Consider the following 20,481-nt stretch of genomic DNA (forward strand, 5'->3'; position numbering starts at 1 on the left):
AGGACTAATTACGTTTCGGCGGTGAGAACGAACATCTCGTAAAAGGCGAAGCTGTTCACGTGCTAGTGTTGTGAGAAGCGGTGGAAAGTAGTTGAAGGACGCTGGAAAGCACAAGTAGGCGAGAAGGTATAATATAGATGTCCATGTCTCATCATAGTATGTGAAGGTCGGAGAATCGCTCCCACATTAAAGCAGTCTAAGTGGCGATCTGTGGCTGATCCGAAGACAGATTACGGTGCTGACGAACAGCTGCTCAGTCGTTTACCGCTCCACGGTTGCAGGCTGACGGATTACTTACGCTATAGGACTGGGCTGCCATGTGACCTTTGATAATAATCGAAGGCACCATAATTACTACGGACTGCATGAACACCGTTGCGGACCATACGTTATCCCCGACTTCGATGACATCTTCCAAGCAGGATGACTGCATGTCTTAAGGGGCCAGAATCGTGCAACAGTGGTTTCAGGAGCATGATAGTGAACCTCACGTCGATGTGTTGGCCACCACATTCGCCTTATCTGACCCTGGTGGGACATACGTCAGGTGCACTTGGGCGCCAGCTCTCCGAGCACAAGTCATTGGCCCATAACTAATGCAGATTGTGTGATTTGCGCGTACACATGTAGTACGACGTACTTACAGAAACATGCCAATGACTTCTCGAGTCCATGCCACGCAGAATGTCGTCAGCTGCATCGCGTTCTAAAAATTTACCAATATGCCGTAGTAAGCAGGCTATCTTGTTGTGGCTCACCAACATGTTTTGAATACTATCAGCCCAAACCCGTCGCTGGTATACTACTTTCATTTACACTTTTTACCGTTGAGACAGATGTACTGAGTTTTATTTTTTAAATGCTCTCCTTCAGTTTAGTCAAGTATACAGTACGTCATCTCGTATTTTATCCTCTACAGACGTGAAGTCAGAGTTGTACAGTAAATCGAACAAAACAAGCTCAATGTGTTGGTTAGCATCACTGTTTGCAAAATATATTCACGAATATATTTACATATTGTTGTAGGCGATGTATCATATACGATACATCGCGGGTTGGTAACAAGAAAATCTGCCGCACACTGAAGAAATAAATGTTACTTATTTGAGTGACATACATTCCTCCTCGTGCTAGAAAATGCACTTAATTGTTACAGTTGTCTCATTACATGTTCTTGTTGAAATATAAATTGTTAAAAATATAATAAATAAAATTACAAAAACTTAATGATTTTTAAAACTGTTGCAGGATATTCTTATGAAGTACGAAACTTTTTGAAACAGTTTCTTTTTTAAGTAAAGCACAAAAACGCCATACATTTAGAACATCTTACATTCATTAGCTTTGAACAAACCATTCCTCTGCATCTTGATGTTTTGTTTTTTGTTTGTTTTTTTTTTTTTTTCAGTCCCCATTTCTGGCATGTGCAAAGCACATTGTGTCTGTTGGCCATTGATGGTATAGGCTGAACAAATCTTCTTTCCATTGTCCTCTTTCCTTTCTTCACTTTCCTCTTCATCACCTTCCTTTTCATATCTATCTGGGTTGTTCGTGTTTCTTTCGATGGTGCTGAACATGATATTTTCAGCAATATCCATCTTGAAGGAGAAATATTTGTTTCCTTTGCCATTTGTCTTAAAGTGCAGCATTCTTGTATTCAATATATGATGCAGCAATAGCAAAATAAAAAATAAAGGTGCAGTACCCTTCTTGGCCGCTTCTTCATTCTACCTCTCTTGGCATATTCGCTAATGACCCTGTCCATAAGATCCACACTGCCCATGTTAGGGTTATACATCTTTACAGCAAAAGGAAACATGCCAATGCTTGCCCCACCTTTAAGTTTACACAGGATTTTCCCCGCATGAGGTAGAAGCCAAATGAATAGCACAATTATTGTGCCATTTTTATGATTGCAATTGCGTCATCACCTCTCACCATTTGGTCGAAACTTGCTCTTCCCTCACGTTTGAGACGTCTCTTTTTTTTTTCTTTTTTTTTTCTCCAGACCAACGCTGTTTGGTAACCTTGAGCTATCATTGTTAAACACCCTCGAATTGCTGTGTGATTGATGAGAGAACTCAGAAGAGGCAAAAAGTGAAAAATCGGTCCATGAAAATCGCCGTTCCTGCTGACAATGTATCAGACAACTTCAATACCACTTTTCCTCGAATATCTCATTTTCATGCACAGGTGTCATTTCTAAATTAATTGGTCTCTGTCCACCCTCATACATAAAAAAATCTAAGGGTAGTCCACTTGATGAAGCCATTACAAAGTTTTTCAGGCCCACAGGTTGAGGTTTTCGTGTAACATATTGTTTCATGCGGACTTGCCCATGGAATGGCACTATTTGTTCGTCAGTAGAAACTATTTTTGGACGAGGATGTTGCAGACACGCATTTCCAATCATTGACAACATTGGTCTTAATTTCCAGTAACTGTCAGTTGTTTCTTCATTGTCACTGACACCATCGTCATCAACAACCTTGATAGATGCTCTAAGGCAGTAGAAACTATCTCTGCTGACGTTTTCAACAAACCACTGGATATCCAGTACGTTGTTCCAAACACATTCTAAGCTTATGAAAAGCAAGAAGTGAATTCACAATACTTGGAGCCCAGTATTTCTTGATCGCATCAGGGGAGGTGTTGAGAGATTTTCCATGCGATGAAACATGCTTTATGTTAGTTTTTTCTGTCATATCACTGAAGAAATCTTCATTTCAATATTTATTAAAATATTCAGACGGTTTCGTAACTCTTGTAACGACATTCTACATCACAGCTCGATGTCGTGGCAGTTGAGATACTGGGCAAAAATCTAAAATAGAAAGAACAATATTGCTTTAAAACGATTGTTTTGCAATAATTAACATTCATGACTATTAAAAATACTAAAAACATCATGTACTCTGTTCTGTGGCGCCGGTGTTGTGTTGGATCTCTAGGTGATGGGAGTTTCATGAGCTTGTGAACTTTCACTGTCTGAAACTTCTTTTTCTTCAGATAATGTCAGTTGTGATCCCTCAAGGTGAACTTAAGCATCATCACCATTATCATCATCATCGTCATCAATTTCTATGTCAGAACAATTAGAGTGAAAGACCTCATGCAGAAGCTGAACTATTTCAGAATCAGATAGACAGTTCAATAATATTTAGATTTTCATTTTTAAATCACGTTTGCAAAGTTTTATTTGTATAGAAAGTATTAGAAATGTCTATCCCATTATTAAAGTTATGAAATGCACACTAAAAATAAAATAACCGTGAAGCAACGAATGAACAATATACAATGAAGCTGACTGCCATTTGCTCACAGGCATATGAAATGCAGTCACATAGAACCAATGTATCAAGTGTGATACATCTACTAAAATGCGATGTTTCGGAAGTAAAATTCTTTCACATCATGTTCTTGTATAAAATTATATTCAGGGAACTATTAACAATATTTTAATACTGCTTTAGAAGAAAATAAATGATGAATGAACAATACTAACCTTCCTTTCTCGAAGCCATGCTTACTCATCCAAAACACACTTGTTACTGACTGCTCCTGACAACTAGTGGTCATTCTGAGAACTAAGAGTAGGCTGCCTGCTCGTTCTGCATAGTGTATCGAGTACAATGCAGTCGGCGCTTTACAAAAACTGGCACACGGCGTATTATTTGAACGGATGTATCGTATATGATACAAGGGGTCACTAGAGGTTATGTACTAGACTGTACAGATTGGAAATTTGTGACTGCAGGATGTGTGCTATGGTTGTGAAAAGGAAGTACGGCCCTCGGAGGGTTTATACATTGATCAGTCAGAACATTATGACCACCTACCTAATAGACCACCTATGGCAGGGATAATATGGGCAATGCGTTGTGACGTGGAAACAACGAAGGCTTGGTAGGTTGCTGGAGGAAGTTGGCATCACATCTGCGCGCGCACACACACACACACACACACACACACACACACACACACACACACACGTCACCCAATCCCCATGAACTCAGGGTACGGGGGGATGAGCTGTGACGCCACGCTCAATGCCATCCCAGATGTGTTTGATCGGGCTCTGATCTGGCCTTGTTTTTTTAAATCTCATTTTGTTTGTAACTGATTGTTGTATTTGTTCTGGGCGGACGTCCTATGACACTTGTTGAAGTTCATCGTTGATACATTCTCAGTTTTTTACTACAGTGGGCAGCTAACCCTCTGATCGAACCCGCTGAGCTGACGTGCCGGCAATTGTTGCGGGGCCTGGACATAAAGTGAAACTCGCCACTGTTTTCCTCGAACCACTCCATCGCACTTCTGGTCCTTTGACAAGGCGCATTATCTTGCTGAACACATGATCATCATAAAGGGGTGTAAATGGTCTGCAACCAACGTACGGTACTTCTTGGCCGTCATGCACAGGTTCCACTGGACGCTTGGATGCCCACGTGAGCGTTCCCAAGGCATAATGGAGCCGCCATCAGCTTGTCTCCGTCCTGCGGTACAGATACCAAGGAGCTATCCCCGGAAGACGAAGGATTCGGCATGATGAAGAAGGTATCGGTATTAATCAGACTGTGCAGCACTCTGCCACTACGCCAACGAGCCGAGGGTCATGTGCCCATTTCAGTCGTAGTTGCCGATGCCGTGATGTTAACAGTAGCACTTGCATGGGCCATAGGCTGTTGAGGCCCATCTTAGGTGTGTCTGCTATACTGTGTGTTCAGACTCGCTTGTACTATGCCCAGCATTACAGTCTGATGTTAGTTCCACAACGGTTCGCTGCGTGTCCTGTTTTATCAGTCCGCGCAGCATACGACGTTAGACATCTGTAATGAGGATGGCCGCCCAACCTTACGACGTTTGTACGTGGTTTCACCACGTATTGAAGATACTCACCACAGCACTCGCCCGCAGTGACTAGCACACTGGACTCGCATTCGGGAGGACGACGGTTTAATCCCGCGTCCGGCCATCCTGATTTAGGTTTTCCGTGATTTCCCCAAATCGCTCCAGGCAAATACCGGGATGGTTCCCTTGAAAGGGCACGGCCGATTTCCTTCCCCGCCCTTCCCTAATCCGATGAGACCGATGACCTCGTTGTTTGGTCTCCTTCCCGAAACAACCCAACCCAACAGCACTCGTAGAACACCCGAAAAATCGTGCAATTTCCGAAATGCTCGTGCCGAGCCCCTGGGCTGTTACAGTTTGCCTTCGGTAAAATTCAGATCGCTAGCCTTCCCTATTTTACATGCGGACAGCACGCTCACTGATAACTACATGCACAGTGCATGTGTCTGACTAGCATCGTTCCTCGCCAGGTGACGCAGCTATTCGCTAGGGCGGGTTTATATCGTTAGCAGTTCGGTAGTCATAATGTTGTGGCTGATAAGTGTATTTCCGTTTGCATGTGACATTTAATCAGGCCGCACTTGAAGCTCGCCTGAAATGGAGTGGTATATTATGTTTTGGGTTACACTTTCAGCCACAGGAACCTAAAGCTATTGTATGAAAACCAATTGCAAAGGTTTCTAGTGCAAAAAAAAGTGAACTGTGATGGCGTTGTCTCGTCCTTGAGGAAGATGCCTGTTGCAATAATTGTCAGGCGCCTCGTCTTATTTTGTCATTCGATGTGGCCTGTTGGCTTGGTTGCACTGTCTGGACGTAATGTAAGGTGTAAATGTAAAATCACGTTTCCGCCGTCAATGCATCTCCGATATTCAATGCTGTTACACCGATTTTTCATTTGCACACAGATTTCTTCCCTCTGATTTTTCTCGACGTGTTAGCACGAATACAGACAATTCCTTACTTCCATTGCATTGAAAGCATAGGATTTTCTTGTCCAGAGTTGTAAATTGCAACATACCTTGACTTGCGACATGGCTTCAGTAGGCAGCTGCCCTTGGGCATGGATAATTTTCTATAGATAGCCACCCCTGAGTATAGGTTGTTTGGTACGGATAGAAAAATCGCGGTGTTTCGTAGAATCGTGCTCCTCGGCCATTCATTGTCCACTTCTAAGTGAAATTTAACTGGCATCTCCATTTTAGCTGAAGTGATATTCACTGGCATTAAGGGAGGGAGGACCCACCAATGTATCTTTCATTTCACACAACCTGTTTATTTGACAATATATAATTATAAAACTGTTTTCTCCACTAATCAACGAATTTTTTGAAATGAATAAGCTTTTGCAAGAGCAATCAAAACAAGAGCAACACCGCAATAATTAAAAGGGCCCGGACCTGCAGCCCGCCCGTTACCTGGTGAAACAGGGGTGTTGACTACCGCGCTGGTCACAGTTTCTGTCATTCAATGCCCTTCTGCAACACATGAAAACATGCAAGTAATATTGATGACAAAAGTGCTTCAATTACTCAAATAAATGACGTGACACTTTTTTTTAACTTGTAAGGTTCGGGGATAAGATGCGCACATATTCTCAAAGGTTAAACAAATTAGGAAACAATTCTGACAATGATAAGGCTTGCTTAAAAACTAGCAACCTCTTCATTTCAATTAGCAACCAAGGCGCGACTGGATTCCAACCCATCCCTTTTGACAATCTTACTCTGACTAAAGCCCTGGTGACAGTTGGCTGTTAATATTTCAAAAGTTAAATTGCTTCTCAGTTATGAAGGCCGATTTCAAAAGTTAAATTGCTTCTCAGTTATGAAGGCCGCTCTGAACGAAAGTTTTAAAATATTACGTATGAGCACGTATGACAAGAGCACTCACTCGGCAGAACCACAAAATCCAGTCAAAAGCACACCAATAATGACCCAGTCTTTGAAAGACAGGAATGCACAATTTAGTACAACAGGTAGTTGCCAACGGCAACCTGTGCCTTGGTACAATTGATTCAACTGTATTTCCGACCAGGAGTTGATTAAATAAAAAAAATGGCTCTGAGCACTATGGGACTTAACTTCTAAGGTCATCAGTCCCCTAGAACTTAGAACTACTTAAACCTAACTAACCTAAGGACATCACACACATCCATGCCCGAGGCAGGATTCGAACCTGCGACCGTAGCGGTCCTGCGGTTCCAGACTGTAGCGCCTAGAACCGCACGGCCACCACGGCCGTCGATTAATTAAAACATTAATGATTGGGTATAAACTAGAAAGGAAGGGCAATATAATATCAGTATAAATTTTCAAACGAAAACTAGTGTTAGTACAATACTATGGTCTATATTTACGACCAAAGAGCCGACCGAGTGAAACTGAGGGTCGGGTACAAACCAGAAAATAATTAGATGGGGTAGTCAGTGACACCATTCACCATGAGGATTACAGAATGTTACTCCCCTGTATCAGCAAGCGGCTCCATGAATCCACGGTGCGTCACGGCAATTACTGAGTGGTGCCGATGACAGCTAGGTAGAAGGGGCCAGCCAGGCCACGAGCGATCGTCGGACACAAATGTTGCCAACCAATCGACGGCATGTCAGCCTGTTGCTTGTAGTCGGCGCTGACCCCGGTGAAATAATGCGGTATCTTTACTTTGCGCAGGCCCTCCTTGCGTAGCTCGTGGCTTCGGCCGCTCGGACCTCGTGACCGCTTCTTGTCGCGACGCCACCGCAAATCCCCAGACTTGGTGCCTCCTCATCGGACCAGCGAACCCGTATATGTATCGGCCGGCAAAGAGCTTCTGAGGACACGACCCACAGATACCATCTCTTCTTCATAGATATTGGCAACGGGGCCGCAAGAGGGATAGTCGATACTACCCTTGAGCTACTGGCGCCAGACAGAACAGTCTTTTAACTTAATGGCGCCACAGCTCAGATGAGGCGAGTGTAGCAATGCTTTCAAAATTTCGTTAATCCTCCGGAGCTCCAAACTAAACTGGAGACAGCGAATTCAAAAGCGCAACATACGTTATTAGGGCCTTAAATTTCCAAAAGCAATTTACTTCCTAACAAAGCTAAATTGCGTATTTGCAAATCATTAATTGTATACATCTGAAATCTGGACTTGCACAAAAAATAAAGAAAGCCATTTTGAACGCAATATGTTACGGAAGAGCTCTGGAACCAGAAGAAACTGGATAAAAAGTGATCGCAGACTAACACACAGTAAAGCTCCTAAACTTTATAAGTAAGCAGATGTACTTCGTCAAATTAAGGCGTCAAGATTGCACTGAATAGAGTATGTTATTTGACGACGACCTAGCCAGATTCCAAGAGAAGCTTCGTACTGGACAACAACCCATTGGACGCCTGCGCAAAAGATATATCGGCAATATTCAAAGCGACTGTGAAAATTAAGACACAGTAGAATGGAAAATTGTCAGAAAAGAGTAAAATGGCTTGTTCTGTCGTGCTCTTTGGCTGGTTTGATGCACTTCCCACCCTAGACTATTCTCATTCCTGATTAATAACTACTGCACCCTACATACATTTCAACCTACTTACTGTTGTCGATCGTTGGTCTCTCTAAAATTTCTACCCCGTCCCGTTCCCTTCCACAAACGTATTCCGTTATTACCAACTGAACTACTTCTTGATACCTCAGAATCTGCCCCATCAATATATCCCTTCATAACATATGATCGGTTATCCGAAAAAAAGTTATTCGTACGTTCACGCCCCAAATTGTTTCGGATACTCGACGCTATACTGTAAACAGGTTATAATAGCCCTTTATCGTTTTAACCTCGATCTTTTGAAGGCCGGTGTGGTGTTCCCAGTTAATCTGATCTGCATATGGTCTGTCGGTTCGCAGTGAAGTGCGGTTAGCTAAGGAATATCGGCCTAGGACAGCGATGTCGTGACAGCCCTTTGCGGCCGCGTCACGTGGTTCCCACTGGTAATTAACTTAGGCGGCCGTCTAGCGCGCTCGTGCTCCTGCTCTTGCTCCGTGCGGCTGCGCGTGCTATTCATAGCTGACGGCTCCCCCCCCTCCCTCCCCCTTTCCCTTCCCCACCCACCACCCTCACCCACTCCCGCAGCCGCCGCCGTCGTACGGCAGTTTCAGGGAAACGTGAACTGCGCCCAGTCTACGCGCAATTACTCCCTCGGCTCGTGGCTTTCTGAATGCTCGTGTTTGCGAGTGGGAAACCATGAGGGAGAGGAGGGGGTGGATATGCCGAGGAGAGCGAAGTCACTGTCGGAGATGACTAACGGCGCAAAGCGGTGTGCCGCAGTAACAGTCGATCCGTACACGTATTGTGAAGAGCTTTGTCTGCCCGGGAACTGTTGTGCCAGTTAGAACGCTGCGGTACCACCACCCTCCAAGTATTGCTTTGCGGTGTACGAAAAGACCTTTCGCAAGATACTCAAAGGAACTCCCATACGCTTCCTGCTTCAACTTGATTGTGTTATCTATCAAGTGTGCTCTGAAACTATTTATTCAAATTAATACAGAAGACAGAGAAAATCAGAACACACATGTTCAGTTGTAAGGCAGTTCAATGTGCTAATTCCAGCTGTACCTTTGGTCTTTGTGCACACTGTACATCGTCGGACCATTGACTGTCGTCTTCATTCAAATATTCCTGTAAAGTCGGCAATGGTATCAGCTGTGACTTAGTGTCATATGCCCCCAGTGGAAGAAATCCAGACACATGACGTTAGTGGACCTGGATAGCCAGGCCATAGTGCCACTTCGGCCGATCCGTCGATTCCTGGAGGTAGCTCTCAGATAATTTCTCAAAGCAATGCTGACATGGGCCGCACCTCACCGTGCTTAAAGTACATCCTCTGTCTAACATTTTAGATATATCCAGCAGTTCTGGCAACACATGTTCCAGGAGTATGAGATATCTCCATCAACCTATCACCGAGAATGCTGTCTCACGCGTTAACACCTTATCGCTGTTGAGAACGAGGTCGAGTGCCTCGTGGATTCACGTATGCCCAAACATGCCAAGTGTGGGTATTGAAACAGCCTTCACGAGTAAACAGTCTCGTCGATGTGCAGAACCTGTGCCGGAAATTTGGGGTGCAGGACGGTCTATTGCAAAAACAACTGTGCGAACTGCTCGCGTTGGGGAAAATCTTCAGGTGCTAGTGCTGCCACGCGCCGAAGATGGAAAGGGTTGAGCTGCTGGTTACGTAACACGTTCCATACAAGGCTATGTCCGACGCCAAGGATGTGTGCCGTACGTCGTGTACTTACAAGTAGTGTATTCAACGCGCCACAGAATCTCTTCTTTCATTTAGGTATTTCGCACTGTTACATACCGACCTGTATCGTGCATATGTGGATGGAAAGGGTCCGTTTCACATAGCAGGCGATTTAGACGTCCCAATGCTTAATGTTTTGAATGTCTGTACATATTCCCAGTCACCGAAACCGAAACAACAGCTTATGTCAGCACCATTAACAAAATGTTCCCTAACATTACAAGTTGACCTCAGAGACGATATGTTCTGTATCGAAGTATATTTGTTGTGATGTACTCTACCTCCTTTATTAATCTGAACGAATAGTTTCAGAACACCGTGTATAGCCGAACGGCTGACCTGGTTCATGGTACCCAGTCCCAGTTGCAGGTTGCCATCTGCTTCCAGGGTCAAGAATGTGATTTTCTGTATTTTGTATAATTATTGAGCAAATTTAAACATTTAAAACGCCGTGTTCGTAAATTCCCGTTACAAACTTTCAGAACGTGAAGAGGGGAGCGAGTACATAATATTTCGAATAGGCACTCTTGTCTGGAAACGTACCGTCTTCGTTCTGCGTCGTTTTCAGTGCAGATGTGTAACGCATCCACGCCTTCTGGGGGAAAGAGAAAAGTCTTGAGTTGCTTGTCCTAGTATGCAATAGTGTACACAGGATGACGTGTAGTGCGTCAGACGGCCACGTGGTGTCACTTAACGCTTGCCTTGCTGCGAGACCTATTCAATGCCTGTGCGTCTCCGATACATTCAGCATGTTTCGACACTCATTTTCGGAATACACAGACATGCCCCTTGTGTATGGCGAAGCTAGAGATAACGGAAGAGCTGCTAGTTGGCCGTATCACGAACATTTTCCGGAAAATAGCACGCCACCGTACTTTTTTTGTCCAAAGTCACGCAGCGGTTCCGAGGAACAGGCACTTCCGCCGTGAGGGAGCGGGACTGTGGTGATCCATGACAACGTCGCACCCCGGGATTTTGATAATGTACTGAACCGCAAGAGAACTCATCAACGAGTGCTCTTTACACTTGCGCGTGCATTTAATCTTAGACACAGTATCGTCTGGGATGTTCTGCGTGAACAACAGTTACATCCCTTATAAAAGTTACAAGCTTTGGGTCCAGCCGATTTTTCACTACGTGGTTCCTCCACCGCAGCATCGACACACCTAGTTTTCCACGCCGAGATCTCTTCGCAGATGACTGTAAGTTCTCTGGGGACTGTGTTCTGAATTCGCGAAACAGCTATGTCTGGGCAGCTGAAAACCCTCGTGCCACGCATTTTCATAAGATTTCAGCACCGGTTTGGTATTAACGTGTGGGCAGATATTCCGGACGGTCATGTTATTGGACCATACCTCCTTCCATCAATATGGTCCTGCATACTTGATCTTCGTACAGAATGTATGGGATCAGTTCTTGGAAGCTGTGCCACTAAATGTCCGTCAGGAAATTTGATTTCAGCATGGTGGTGCTCCACCTCACTTGTCACGTGCAGTTCGGGGACATACCAATAGGTAATGGTGAAAGGTGGTCCAACCTCGTGGCTGCCGCGATCTTAGGATTTAACTCCTACCGACTAGTTCCTCTTCAGAGTTTAATTTACGAGACTGCTCCAGGGACAGAGGAAGAGCTACGGGCCTAAGTACTGGCCGCTGCACTAGAAATTGAAGACATACCAGAGGGGGTTAGAGAGTGTGGACCAGAACATGCTTCATAGGTACAGTGTCTGTAACACCTTTGCTGGTAGCCGCATCGAACCGTTATTGTAATTTATCACTACTGTTCTTTACGTACAGTATGGTGGGTTCTTTTTTCTTGTGGAATAATGTAAACACGGAGTGTTAGAACATGGTTTCTATGCAAAATATTATCTACTGACTCCCCTCTACAAGCCCTAGAAGTTTGTAACGGGAGTTTCCGAACACCTCGTATATCTCGACGCAGTGTAGCTAAAGGCGCGCATGTACCCGGTCTATATTTGAGAAAGACTACTTTGCGACTTCCAACACTTTGAACGTAGTTTCAAATGTATTCTCAATTTTTTCTCGCGTAAATGCTTAACGTGAATTATTTAATATATTAACTCATTTGTAAGGTAATCAGAAGTTTGGATCAGTTTTAATACTTGGTAGTTCGATTGTGTGAAGAATCTAGGATTTAATTGATAGTACTAGTAACGGGAGCAAGTACATCAGGATTAACACCTACTTAAAACGTAGTAAATGCTACAGTTTCAAATATGTAAGTCCGAAAAAAATTTCTGAGGTCAGTTTCAAATAGAATGTTTAATAACTTCTTAAAGAAAAAGAAGGAAATAATATTACAAGTAATTCGCCGAAAAAATTACTGCAGTTAAAAAACACCCTCAAGCTCTCCAGTTTTAAGTTTGTCCATGATTTCCCTATATCGTTTAAGGTGAATGTGGTATGAGTCCGTTGAAAGATTGCGACCTGTTTCCTTCCCGAACCCTCTAAAGACCTTGTGGTCGACAGAACCCGTAAACGCTTCACTTTCTTCCTCTCGCAACAAAAAAGTTGTTGCACAGAAATTTATATTCCGTTGAATCTCTTAGACTTCTAGTGAGGAATTTGTTCATAGAATAATGGGGTTAATATTGGTAACCTGTGACACACCATTATTCTGTCGTGCCACCGGAGAACGCGGTTTATGAACGAGATATTCATTACTCGCGTAGCGCCGGCCATGAAACTTTTTCCAGTGGCTCGCCGTCGGAGAACAGAGAATAGCCTGTAATTTGGGAAAATAATATATTTCAGCTCTTACGAGGGCGGTTTGATGAGTCTGGTAAAATACCAAGAAAAACTATTTGTCTTGTAAACAACTCGCTTTACTTCTCGACATATTCTTCTTTGAGGGATCTACTCTTGGTCCAGGGATCCTTCAGCTTTTTCATCTCATGGGAAAAACAGGTTCTATCAAACTCATGAAGAAGTCACCTGAGGACTAATTATGATGAACAGATTGGATGAGGAACTGTCGCTGCCGTGTGGGATGCTGCATTATCCTGTTGAAAGAGCCCTTTCTTGCTTGACAACCTTGGTGGTCTTTTTCAGCCAACACAAGTTTCAGACGATCCAACAGTTATGGTTTTGCATTTTTTTTTCCAAGTAAGCTATGAGAATTATTGCTTGGGAATCCGAATAAACAGTGGCCATGACCTTAACAATTGACAAAATGTTTTCCTTCTTCGGTGCATTTTCACCAACATTTGTCCATTGATTCTTTTGACTGCTGTTTTGATTATGGTATGTAACGATGGACCAGGTTTTATCAACAGTCACAGATCGGCGCAAAAGGTCTTGGGGATTGCAATTAAACGTCACCAGACATAATTTTGTAATGTGCTAGATGAGCTTCTGTTCAGCGGTGAGTAATCGGGCACCCATCTTGCACACAGCTTCTTCATAGCCGATTCTCCGTGCAGGATATTATACACTCGCTCTGTTAAGAAGCCTATAGTCTCAGAAGTCCCACTAATTTTTATTTGGCACTCTTGCTTTTTGTCGGTAGTTTCCTTTGTGGTGACCTCAGTTCGACGGCCGGAATGCGCTTCGTCTTCGGTGCTTATCTGACCACGTTTAAATACATTAATACAAAAGTAAATGGTCTTCAGTGATGGTGCAGGGTCTGTGTGAACTCATCCAGTTCTGTTTTGATTTGTTTGGCAGTCCAGTCCTTCGGATGAAAAGGTTTAATAACAGTACGAAACTCTTAACTTCCCCATTTTTGAATCGCAGTCGACGCACTGAGCGGGCCAGCCAGCTGTTACGTGACTTGTACGCTCTACATCTTTAAAACGCCTTATACGATTCGCGGAATAATCAGTCTTACCAGCCATGTAGGCACAAAAAATGCTCCATTCTTTCATGGTAGTTTGCCAGACTTACCAAACCATCCTCGTACAGGTTTGGCGTCATTGTACCCATCGTCCTGCCCACCGAAATGATGTGATAAAATATGCGAAACCACTTAAGTGAAAAATATGAACGTGGAAAGTGAACGTAGTTCTTATACAGGGTTATTACAAATGATTGAAGCGATTTCACAGCTCTAAAATAACTTTATTATTTGAGATATTTTCACAATGCTTTGCACACACATACAAAAACTCAAAAAGTTTTTTTAGGCATTCGCAAATGTTCGATATGTGCCCCTTTAGTGATTCGGCAGACATCAAGCCGACAATCAAGTTCCTCCCACACTCGGCGCAGAATGTCCCCATCAATGAGTTCGAAAGCATCGTTGATGCGAGCTCGCAGTTCTGGCACGTTAGAGGAGGTTTAAACACTGTATCTTTCACATAACCCCACAGAAAGAAATCGCATGGGGTTAAGTCGGGAGAGCGTGGAGGCCATGACATGAATTGCTTATCATGATCTCCACCATGACCGATCCATCGGTTTTCCAATCTCCTGTTTAAGAAACGCCGAACATCATGATGGAAGTGCGGTGGAGCACCATCCTGTTGAAAGATGAAGTCGACGCTGTCGGTCTCCAGTTGTGGCATGAGCTAATTTTCCAGCATGTCCAGATACACGTGTCCTGTAACGTTTTTTACGCAGAAGAAAAAGGGGCCGTAAACTTTAAACCGTGAGATTGCACAAAACACGTTAACTTTTGGTGAATTGCGAATTTGCTGCACGAATGCGTGAGGATTCTCTACCGCCCAGATTCGCACATTGTGTCTGTTCACTTCACCATTAAGAAAAAATGTTGCTTCATCACTGAAAACAAGTTTCGCACTGAACGCATCCTCTTCCATGAGCTGTTGCAACCGCGCCGAAAATTCAAAGCGTTTGACTTTGTCATCGGGTGTCAGGGCTTGTAGCAATTGTAAACGGTAAGGCTTCTGCTTTAGCCTTTTCCGTAAGATTTTCCAAAGCGTCGGCTGTGGTACGTTTAGCTCCCTGCTTGCTTTATTCGTCGACTTCCGCGGGCTACGCGTGAAACTTGCCCGCACGCGTTCAACCGTTTCTTCGCTCACTGCAGGCCGACCCGTTGATTTCCCCTTACAGAGGCACCCAGAAGCTTTAAACTGCGCATATCATCGCCGAATGGAGTTAGCAGTTGGTGGATCTTTGTTGAACTTCGTCCTGAAGTGTCGTTGCACTGTTATGACTGACTGATGTGAGTGCATTTCAAGCACGACATACGCTTTCTCGGCTCCTGTCGCTATTTTGTCTCACTGCGTTCTCGAGCGCTCTGGCGGCAGAAACCTGAAGTGCGGCTTCAGCCGAACAAAACTTCACGAGTTTTTCTACGTATCTGTAGTGTGTCGTGACCATATGTCACTGAATGGAGCTACAGTGAATATATGAAATCGCTTCAATCATTTGTAATAGCCCTGTATATGAGATGTGACTTTAGAAATAATAGGATATTTGTAAGTTGTCTGGAAATCGTCTTAAATGGTTAATTATGTTATTTTATGCTCGTAACATGGTTTTTGCTCGTGACTTTTGCTATTAATAAAACGGAAATTAAAATAATTTGAAATCCCTCTAAATGCTCAGTTTGGGTCATGTGATGCCTGTGACGTCACTGGCTAGCACACTGCTCCTACTGTAGTAAAGCTCATTCACAGTGATACCCTGTTCTGGATGTTTCGAAAAATGGGTTACAGATGGTGTTAGCACCAAGGTGTAAAAATACATTTATTAAAACTATTGAAAAATTCTTTTTCAGTGTTCCAAATAATTTTTTTTTCTCATATGGTAGAGAAATTGTGAAGATCTTCCATTGTCCCTGTGAATGCTCTGAGGGAACATCCAAATGTTACAAGATGTACCTTTTGCTGCTCTTCAACACACATTCAGGGGAGGACTTCCATCCCCATTTGTGCAGCAGTGCTCCACATCTGTCCCCGGCAGTTTTGATGTGATTCAGTATGCACCAGTGTCGTTGGGGTAGATAAAGACCTACTGGTCGCTTCCAGGGAATTTTGATTAGTGGGTGGTGCTTCAGGGAAGACTGTTCCAGGCTTCTTGCATGTTGAAGTTAGTGGCCTGCATGCTGAGTGCTTCACGCCACGGTGAGTTTTATAGACCTCAGTCACTCGCTTTTTGATGATATTTCTCAGTGAATTGGTAATTCTGATTTTTTTAAGTTCTTATTCACACGTTCAACAGCGACTGTGGGCTTCTTGTGGACAGAAGCGGAATTTTAATAAGTACCAGTAGCCAGTATGTGTGTGTTTGACGAATACACTCTTGTAATGAGGCGCAGTGCTTGATTGAGCTATATGCCTATTACTTTAGTGTGAGCACTGTTTAGCCAGGTGGAATCGCAGTATTCTGCGACTGAGTTTGAGAGAGCTAGAGTTCATGGTCTGACCACTATTGGAGTGGCACTCAAGGCAGTTCCAGTTAATTTCTGAGGTATATTGTTGGGAGTTTCGATTTTAGCTGCAACATTACGGAGATAGATTTCCTGGACTTGGTTCTTAGAAGGTCATATGTATAAAAATTAAGAAGGTGTAAAGCCAAAACAGGACACTGTAGGATACCATCATCTATTTTAAGAACACTACTTTTGGAGTTCTCGAAGAAAACGTGGAAGTGACTGTTCAACATAATGCTAATTATAGTGGTTAGTTTCAGACACGGAGTCTGCAGCTCGTCGTCTCATTCTCGCTTCCCAAGTACGGGGTCCCGGGTTCGATTCCCGGCGGGATCAGGTATTTTCACCTGCCTCGAGATGACTGGGTGTTTGTGTTGTCCTCATCGTTTCATCATTCATGAAAGTGGCGAGGTTGGGTTGAGTAAAAGTTGGGAATTTGTACGGGCAGTTGAGCTCTCCACAGTCCGAATCATCATCATTTTCAGACACGGAATGAGACTATGAAATTTGAGCATATGTTTGTCACGCCAGACAGTATCATAGGCCCCAGTAAGCTCTAAGAAGACCACCAGCATGTTTATCATCTGCCTCTCAAAGCCGTTTTCGATATGAGTTGCTGTTGCTAGTACCTGTTTCTCATATCCTCTTCTTGCTCTAAACCCACCTTGCTCTGTTGGGACGTGTTTGCTGATGGGTGAACAGATTCTGTTACGAATGAGCCTCTCCAAGAGCTTGAACCTGGCACTGAGGAGAATAATGGAGTGGTAGTTTCCAGTTTTGGATGGATCTTGGTTTGTCTTCAGTACAGCAGTGATCTAAGTTACCTGGTAAAGAGGTGGCCGCTATTTGAAAGTAAGGTGTTCATCCATTTGATTGTTGCAGGACCAAAGTGCAACAGAAACTCGAGGCAGTTACCATCCACGCCTGCTGCATTCCTAGATGTTACGTTCATTACAGCTTCTAAGGCCTCTTCCAGTTGAAGTGCGGGTGGAAAACTCAGATGTTTGCGGAGCCGACCGTGTCGTTACTTTTAAGAGATGTCTGACTTCCCTTTTGATGTGTTTATCGTTGTTTGATGTGGAGATAGAAACCATGCAATTGACCATATCAACTAAATTCGTTACTTCGTTGTCGTGTGGTGGTGTTCGATGTGTTCAGCTTTCTAATCAAAGACCAGGCCTTCCAGCTGGAGGGAATATGATTCTAGGAAGTTACCGTTTGTTTCCATCTGTTTTATCTGCTCTTATTTAGTGACTGCACAAGGTCGGAGGCAGGTAACAGAATCACCACTATCTTCAGATTCTTTGAGAAGCCTTTGCCGTCTTCATTCCAGCCAGGAATGTATTCTTTGCGATAACCTCTAGTTAAGAATCGTTTTGCTACGCGCTTTTCAATACACCAATGAATCTGTTGTATTTGTTGAAGGTGGCTGTAAGTTTGAGATTTTGTCCATTTTAGTCTCATTCTTGATATCCCCAGAGTTCACAGGGTGTTCCCAAAATCGACGGCAAAACCTTATGAATGAATGCCACATCTCAAAAAATCCAGTAAACATAGGCTCTAAAACGCATATCTTATGAACTATGAGCATTTGTTGATCTCCGCTACTGTGAAACGCTTCTCTTATAATGAACAATTGCTTGTAGCTCTTAAAGTATACATTTTAGAGCTCATGTTTACTAAAAATGTTTTTCTTGCTTTGGCCCTAGTACGATCTCCATAAACACTGAAAGCAAAGAGCTTTCAGTAGAAGAGAACTGAATCATAGTATCGGAGGCGAAGAGGTGCCTATAACTCTTAACGTTTGCGTCTTAGAGCCCACATTTACAAGACTGTTATTTCTCCTTGTTAGATGATAAATGGATTCCTGAAGTTTTGCGCCGGCCGCGGTAGTCTAGCGGTTCTAGGCGCTCAGTCCGGAACCGCGGGACTGCTACGGCCGCAGGTTCGAATCCTGCCTCGGGCATGGATGTATGTGATGTCCTTAGGTTAGTTAGGTTTAAGTAGTTCTAAGTTCTAGGGGACCGATGACCACAGATGTTAAGTCCCATAGTGCTCAGAGCCAGCCTGAAGTTTTGCCATCGATTTTTGCAACACACTGTATGATGGCTGTTGAAGTCTCCAGCGACGATACTGAAGTGTTGCGGTGACTGTAAAGGCTAATGAGGCCAGTTACATCCTGGTGGTTTGTCCAGGTCCACTATCGTCTAGCTTTCCCAATTTGTGACTGTGTAAACATTGTCAAACGTTCCAAAGAATGAGAAGATGCATAAAATGTGTGCAACTCTCTCGTACAGATGCAGATGAGGTAGTGTGTTTAATTCTGTGATGTTCGTTTTGATGTAAGCAAACGCTTCATATGAAACTTATTCTTCTATTAGACCATTGTTAAGTATCACGCACTGCAGCTGCAAAAGTGTAAAGTATTATGTGCAAATTAGTGTGCTTCTAGAATGAGATTTTCACTCTGCAGTGCTTCTGTTGTTTGGTGAGTGAGACTAGTGTCTAGATAACACACAGTACCGTGACTTCTCATATAATAATGTTCGTTTACAAGCGAAACGCAGTTTTCGTACTTGATGCATCAAAGTATGACTGAGTCGACTGCTTTTATTCGATTTTGTTCGAACGATCAACTGAATCTACTGTTCCCATTCAATTGTTCCATCATTCGTTTTAACATTATTTGCCAATAAAAAATGTGTCCACGGTCTATGTATTTACCTTATTCGAAACTTGCTGTATTCGGCGTTAATGTTGTGGTAGTAACGAAGAAATAAAAATATTCGCCCAACGTGGGGCTCGAACCCACGACCCTGAGATTAAGAGTCTCATGCTCTACCGACTGAGCTAGCCGGGCGCTTGCTTCTCGGCGACTTTAGTGGTTGTAATAACTCTCTCTCTTACGCCAGTGCCGCGTTCTTCGAAAGAGGTGGTTGCACACAATTTAGGGAAATGTTGCACACCCCATGCTCTTCGTCTTCCGCCAGCCCAAGTTTTTCATTATTTTAAGTAAGACACTAGCGCAAATGTCAAGGATAGATTGTACAACAGTGACAGTCGTGTAGTGGGCACCCTCGCAAACCATGTGATAGAAAAACGACTATTAAATCAAAGTAGCAATCCTTATTTTTACACACTTTTATGGTGTATGTATTATTGTAGTTTGGCTCTGAGCACTATAGGACTTAACTTCTGAGGTCATCAGTCATTTTTTTTTTCTGGTCATCAGTCTACTGACTGGTTTGATGCGGCCCGCCACGAATTCCTTTCCTGTGCTAACCTCTTCATCTCAGAGTAGCACTTGCAACCTACGTCCTCAATTATTTGCTTGACGTATTCCAATCTTTGTCTTCCTCTACAGTTTTTGCCCTCTACCGCTCCCTCTAGTACCATGGAAGTCATTCTCTCATGTCTTAGTAGATGTCCTATCATCCTGTCCCTTCTCCTTATCAGTGTTTTCCACATATTCCTTTCCTCTCCGATTCTGCGTAGAACCTCCTCATTCCTTACCTTATCAGTCCAGCTAATTTTCAACATTCGTCTATAGCACCACATCTCAAATGCTTCGATTCTCTTCTGTTCCGGTTTTCCCACAGTCCGTGCTTCACTACCATACAATGCTGTACTACAGACGTACATCCTCAGAAATTTCTTCCTCAAATTAAGGCCGGTATTTGATATTAGTAGACTTCTCTTGGCCAGAAATGCCTTTTTTGCCATAACGAGTCTGCTTTTGATGTCCTCCTTGCTCCGTCCGTCATTGGTTATTTTACTGCCTAGGTAGCAGAATTCCTTAACTCCATTGACTTCATGACCATCAATCCTGATGTTAAGTTTCTCGCTGTTCTCATTTCTACTACTTCTCATTACCTTCGCCTTTCTCCGATTTACTCTCAAACCAATCACTTAGAACTACTTAAACCTAACTAACCTAAGGACATCACAAACATCCATGCCCGAGGCAGGATTCGAACCTGCGA

The 20,481-nt window shown here is 43.5% G+C and overlaps 1 protein-coding gene and 1 non-coding gene across 4 annotated transcripts in view; one reads left to right on the forward strand and one right to left on the reverse strand.

The window, feature by feature from the left end:
• Positions 1–20,481, forward strand: part of LOC126100135 (mucin-19) — a 529,587-nt gene that overhangs the window by 46,368 nt on the left and 462,738 nt on the right. The gene's annotated exons all lie outside the window — the stretch shown is intronic.
• Trnak-cuu (transfer RNA lysine (anticodon CUU)) lies at positions 19,286–19,358 on the reverse strand. Its single transcript has one exon. It is a non-coding gene; the product is annotated as a tRNA-Lys (tRNA).

Source organism: Schistocerca cancellata, chromosome 9 (genome assembly GCF_023864275.1).
Source record: "Schistocerca cancellata isolate TAMUIC-IGC-003103 chromosome 9, iqSchCanc2.1, whole genome shotgun sequence".
NCBI classification, from domain to species: Eukaryota; Metazoa; Arthropoda; class Insecta; order Orthoptera; family Acrididae; genus Schistocerca; species Schistocerca cancellata.